Genomic DNA, 6,820 nt, shown 5'->3' on the forward strand with positions numbered 1-6,820 from the left:
TTTTATATCCTCCTTGTACAAATCTTAAGTCCAAGTGGATCTAAGATCTTCACATAAAACCAGATACATTGAATTTAATAGATGAGAAGTGGGAAATAGCCTCAAACACATTGGCACAGGAAAAATATTCATGAATAGAACACCAATGGCTCAGGCTCTATGAGCAACAATTATAAATGCGATGTCATGAAACTGATAAGCTTCTACAAGGCAAAGGACACTGTTAATAGCACCAAATGGCAACCTACTGATTGGGAAAAGAACTTTAGTAGCTCTACATCTGAAAGAGGACTAATATCTAAAATATGCAAAGAACTCCAGAAGTTAGACTTCAGAAAACCAAAAAAAAAAAAAAAAAAATTGAAGAACAAAGGAAAAAACAAAAACAAAAAACTAACCCCCCCACATACAAAATTTAAAAATGAGGCATAAAGCAAAGCAGAGAATTCTCAACTGAGTGATATCAAATTGTTAAACAGCATCTAAAAGTAATGATCAACACCTTCAGTCATCAGGTTATTGCAAATCAAAATGACTCTGAGATTCCACTTTACTAATTAGAATGACTAAGATCAAAAGCTAAGGCAACAGCTAATGCTGGCAAGGATGTGGAGAAGATGGAACACTCTTCCATGTCTGGTGGGATTGCAAATTGGTACACCCACTTTGGAAATCAATCTGGTGATTTCTCAGAAAATTGGAATAGTTCTACCTATAGATCCATCTACACCAAAGGGCGCTTCACCTTATCACAAGGATATGTTCTCAACTATGTTCACAGCAGCTTTATTTATAATAGCCAGATGCTGGAAACAACCCAGATGTCCCGCAACAGAGGAATGAATACAGAAAATGTGTACATTTACACAATGGAATACTACTCAGGTATTAAAACTAGGGCATCATGAATTTTGGGATCAAATGGAGGAAACTAGAAAACATCATCTTGAGTAAGGTAATCCAGATACAAAAGGACATTCACGGTATGTACTCACTGATAAGTGGGCATTAACCAAAAGTTCAGAATACCCAGGATCCAAGTCACAGACCATATGAAGCCTAACAAAAAGGAAGGCCCAAGTGTGGCTGCATCGATCTCATGTTAGGAGGGGAAGAAAATAATCATGGGGGAGAGAAGGGGGAGAGAAAAGAGGGCAGGATCAGGTTTGGGGGAGAGAGAGGAGAGAAGTCCAGAGGGCCAGAAGAACAAATAGAAATATGCAGCATTGTGGAGTGGGAAACCACTATAAAGTCCACTATAAAGACACACAAGGGATGTGGGAGGCTCCCAGGACTCAATGGAAAGGACATTAGCCAAAATGCTCAACAGTGGTCAAATAGAACCTGAAGAGACCTCCTCCAGTAGATAGATATGGGCTCCAGTTAAGAGATGGGGTTACCCACCCATCTCATTTATTTTAACGCAGAATTGTTCCTGTCTAAAAACATGCAGAGACAAAACTTGGTGCAGAAACTGAAAGAAAGTACATCCAAGGAACCCTGAGCCTTAGGATCCATCTCAGACACACTATTGCTGACGCCAAGATGTGCTTGCTGACAGGATCCTAGCATGGCTCTCCTCTATCCTTTGAGAGGTTTTGCTTGCACCTAACTGAAACAGATGCAGACACTTACAGCAAACCATTGGACTGAGCCTGGGGACTCCAATGGAAAAGTTAGGGGAAGGTCTGAAGGAGCTGAAGGGGATTATAGTCCCATAGGAAGAACAACCATATCAACTAATGGGACTTCTCAGAGCTCCCAGGGACTAAGCCACGAACCAAAGAGCATTCATGGGTGGTTTGTCACCTCTACAACCTATGTATCAGAGGACAGCCTTGTCTAGCCTCAGTGGGAGGAGATGTACTTGATCCTGTGGGGGATTAATGTCTCAGAGAAGGGGGATACTAGAGGGGTGAGGTAGAAGTGGATAGATGGGTGGGTGGCAAGGCACAATCTTAATGAAAAGTTTGGTGGGGGATAGAAGGTTCACTGAGAGGGAACAAGGAAGAAAGACAATATTTAAAATATAAATGAAGGAATTAATATCAAAAAGAAAAATTGAACAAAACGGCCTCATGCTAACTGTATTCCAGTAAATTTGCTTACTGTCCAATATCCTAACAATCTGTCAGCTGACTATGAGTAACCTGTGTTAAACATGCCACAGGCAGATGAGGGATCATAAAGATAAGTCTCTGAGACACAGAGCCAGGTAAAATATAAATTTGGTGTTCAAGCTCTGCCAAGAAAAAAAATGGCAGTAGGCGCCAGATGTTTAACTTTACTCTTGCTTGCTTAGCATTTTAGATGCCACCTGTGGCAAATCTCACATTTCACAGGAGTTTCCACATTCTTTTGGAGACTTGAGATAATGTGCCAATTTTAGGTAGGTTCTTGACAAAAAAGGAAAAGAAAAAAAAATGAAAAAAGAAAAAAGAAAAAGAAAGAATAAAAAGAAAAAAAAACATCTGAATTCTAGTATCTTCTTTATTAGAGATAATTCCCTTTTTTATACTCACCATACACAAGTTTTTAAAAAGAATGTGAGGCTCCACACCAAATCTATAGAGTACATGACTCATGTTAAATGTCTTATAAAGCGTAAAGACATTTTACTTAGAACAGTACCCCACTTAGTCATGACCCCATGAGCCATTTAGGGCATAGATGGAAGGCTGTGAGTATCAAATCTGTTGGGTAGCTGTGCCAGTCATGCCAGAGCTGGGTACAGAAGATGTTAAAAGGCGTCACAGGAGCATGATTCCCCAGTACATTCTGATGTCGACTTCCTTCATCATTCTCCATGATTGGCATGCCAGAACCAATCACGAGATTCTGAACTCAGACTTTTCCTATTTGATGGCATCACTAGCACATTTGTAAATTTTTTAATTGGAGAAAACTCAGTCAGGAGCTCCGCTAGTTTTTGTCCCTCAACAAAACTGAGATTAGCATACCTAAAAAAGTAAGTAGATTTTGTAACAGGGTTTCTCCAATTACTCATAACTTTAGATTTAACCTCATATATAATTTTTTTTAATATACTCCCTCTAGGCTGATGACGTTTCAATACATTTTCATGCTGGGATGCAAGAGGCTTTGTTAAACCACCAGTAGATGTCAAAGGTGAATGTTTTCTGAATTAAGTTCCGATATGATAGTGTCACCAAAAATAAAGAATATCAGAACCTCCTATATTTTTCAGTATAGGAAAAATGATTTGTGTTAATGACCTCAAAATTTAATAGCTGCAATTCTGTGAACAGAACTCAGACTGAGCATTGCTGAAGTCTTTCCTTACAACAGTTATAGACTATAGACTTCAATCTCAAACCAACTGTGTTGAAGTAAGGTGATCTTAAATGCAGATTGTTAACAGAACCGTGGAAGAGGACTCATAAAAGCATGAAAAATGGGGGTCAACAGTGAGAGGAGAATGTGGTGTTGTATCTCTGGGTTATATTAAGGAAACTAAATGAAACCTCAGTGTTCATACTTCAAAACACTTTTCTTGTAATAAACTTGTTAGACAGGAGAGCCAAGTAAAAACCTACAGTACAAACAATGTCTATTTCTCCCTTTGCCCTCTTATTAAATACTCCAATTCTGCTGTCCAATGCCCTTGGGTATGCTATTTCTATATGATGAATGACTCTATAGCTAAGAATCACAATGATCTCATAGTTATTAGATCCACATGGGATCTATAGATTTCAATATCCCCCAAAATACCAGGTCTTCCTTAAAGTTAATAAACAAACATCCTGTGATATTAGGGTATATATAATGAAGGTGCTGATTCTCTACCCCATTAACTTTTTTATATGAGCCTAAGAAGGACATGATGCACAGCCAGAGTCTATGTTTCCACTGCTTTGCAAAGCCCTTTTTCAAGAATCAAGTGCAATTCATGTCTCCAATAGGATGAAAATTTTCTTTATCACATGTGCCTCATTTAGTCACAGAGTAGACAAACACAGCATAATGATGTAAGGCTCTGCAAAATGGAAACTCACAGGTGTGCTTCTGTAGAAGCAGTGAGGGCCCTCCCCTCTGTACCTCCTCCCTACATTGGTGTATAAAGGCAGGGTTCCCACAAGTGCTCACTACCTTCTGCCAAAATGAGAGCACTCCTGTTCCTGGCCCTTGTGGGAGCTGCTGGTGAGTTCCATGCCTCAACCTAGGTTATGCCCTTCCTTCTCCTACAAGCCTTGGACCCCACTATCAAGGCGGCTTTTTTCAATCCCATCTTTACTCCAATGTTCGCTTTCTACTTCCAGCAGCAGCCTGCTTCCAAACTTTCTCTGTAAGCCTACTTTATTACCTCTTACACTCGCATGTATAATGTGAGTGGAGAGTCTAGAAAAGAAAAGCATGAGAAGGTTCCAGAATAGAAGCCAGCAGGACTCCTTATGGGTCCAACACCTTGAGGATACTGAATGCCTGGCTGTCTTTACAGAGTAAAGCTCCAATCTTGAAAGTTCAGACTCATTAAAGTGGAGACTAACATGTAAAAATTCTTACTTTATATGATTGGAAGAGTGACTCGTATTAGGAAGGACATTTGGGACGATATATTTTTTAAAATTACAAAAGTAATTTGTAAGAATTTACAACATACAAAAAACACAAATCAGTGATCTTCAGCAATAACATAAACAGGTCTGTCCTACATAAAGCCTGTTCCCTATTTTTCCTAACACATAAAATTGAGGTATAAAGAGTCTGTGAGTATGTAAAATGCTACACACTAAGCATATTTTTATAAAATACCTCAAACCATAAAAAACAAATTGAAATCTCTGTTAGCCAAGTGAGTTCAATGAATGATGATTTTCATATCAAAAAAGTAGTAGATCAAAAAACCATCTCTGCACACTATTTCTGCATACTGAGAGCATTGATGGTTATGTCACTCATAACAAATCAGAGTGCAGTCACCTACACAGTATCTTCTTATTGTCATGCAGTGCTGTGTAGTGTAGAACAGTGTTGGACAAATTGTCCTATGGCTACTAGGGATACAGTGTTACCTTCTTATTTTCTCTACTTGTATTCAGTGAAGACTCTTACTTAGCTGAAAGCTGAGAGCCCACCTGCCAGGACGTTGATGAATTGTGTTCTCACTGCTTTTCTTGTTTTAACTCAAGTTGCTTTTCCCATTGATGATGATGACAAGATCGTTGGAGGACACCTGCCAAGAGAATTCGTCCTGTCACTAGGTGTCACTGAACTCTGATACCATTGTGGAGGTTCTTCATCAACGACCAGTGGGTGGCAGTCTGCAGCTCACTGTTACAAGTCGAAGTGATGGACCCTCACTGTACAGAACACACATTTGACCTTTCTGAGGGCAGAATATGAGATTGGGAAAGAAATGACCTGATACGGTGAATGGGAAGAGTCACAGGAAAGAGATTACTTATTTCATGAGTTCAGAGACAATAAGAATACAGATTAGGAAGCACTTCATACCCATAAATTATCCAAAATATGAAAGTATATAGATAAAGAAAGCAAGGAAAGTTGATTGTAGGATAGAAAGAATCAAACATGAGGTCACACGAAGTCTTTCACAAATAGCAATCCTGGGTTCTAAACCATGGTGATAAACCTAATGTGGAAAAACGGTAAAGATTTTAAAAACTCATGTGCTGCTGTGAATATCACTGTAAAGAGGGAACTGAGAGCTGGTTTGTGTACCAGATGGTGTCAGACCTGAACATGCTTCCGAATCAGCCAGATTTTAATTTGAAAATCTAGGGAGAAAGCAGAGAGAGTGAATTCATAGCACGTTGGGAGCTGCCACAGTCACACGGATAGAGATATTCTTATTGCACACCGGACTAGGATAATTAAAGTATGATTTATTCTTTGCAAAGCCACAGAAGAAGAATGAAGACTCAAGGAACTATTTTGTTTATAAAAGGTGGAGGGACAGGAGGTTGATGAGCAGTCTACAACTACAGTCCTTTAACTCAATCACATTACTTGTCTTTGAAAACAGGAAAGAAATTCAGGTCTCGGGCTAGGGATTTAGCCAGTAGAGCGCTGCCTTAGCAAGCACAAGGCCCTGGGTTCGTTCCCCAGCTCCGAAAAAAAGAGAAAAAAAAAAAAAAAAAAAAAAAAAAAAAAAAAAGAAATCAGGTCTCACAATGTTACTTTGTCCTCCATGGTTTCTGTCACTTTTGATATCAGGACCAAGCTCCTCCCCACTCTCAAGATTATTTTAACAAAAAGATTAAATCAACCTGAACTATCTAAAATAATGGAGAGGAAGAGTATAACATGCTTCTCTTCCCAACAGCCGCATCCAAGTGAGATCATGGTACAACATCAACGCCCTTGAGGGCAATGATAGTTTGTCAATGCTGCCAAGATCATCAAGCACCCCAACTTCGATAGGGAAGATTTGAACAATGACATCATGCTGATCAAGTTTCTGTCCCCGTGTCCCTCAATACCCGAAAGGGCCACTGTGGTTTGCCCAGCTCCTGTGCACCTGCAGTAACCCCCCAGTGCCTCATCTCTGGCTGGGGCAACACCTCAGCCTTGGTGAGTACAGCATTTTTCTCAACTTCCTTCGCAGAATCCTTCCAGAAGTATGCAGTTCCTATACTGAAACCATGGGCTTCAAAAAATGCAAAAAACCATCACAAATAGCCAATAACACCAAGTTAAGAAGAGAGTGAAGGAGATGATGCACAAAACAACCTTGTTTCCAGCATGTAAACAGAGCAGATGAAGAATGTTCTATTATTACTCCAGAAAGGACATCAATAATGACTATTCTGGGATCTAAGCTTCTTGCTGGGAC

At 39.5% G+C, this 6,820-nt stretch overlaps 1 pseudogene; it reads left to right on the forward strand.

Annotated features, from left to right (window-relative positions):
- Window positions 1-4,124: 4,124 nt before the first annotated feature.
- LOC116904396 lies at window positions 4,125-6,666 on the forward strand (annotated as a pseudogene).
- The last annotated feature ends 154 nt before the right edge of the window (window positions 6,667-6,820 follow it).

This window comes from Rattus rattus, chromosome 6 (assembly GCF_011064425.1).
Source record: "Rattus rattus isolate New Zealand chromosome 6, Rrattus_CSIRO_v1, whole genome shotgun sequence".
NCBI lineage: Eukaryota > Metazoa > Chordata > Mammalia > Rodentia > Muridae > Rattus > Rattus rattus.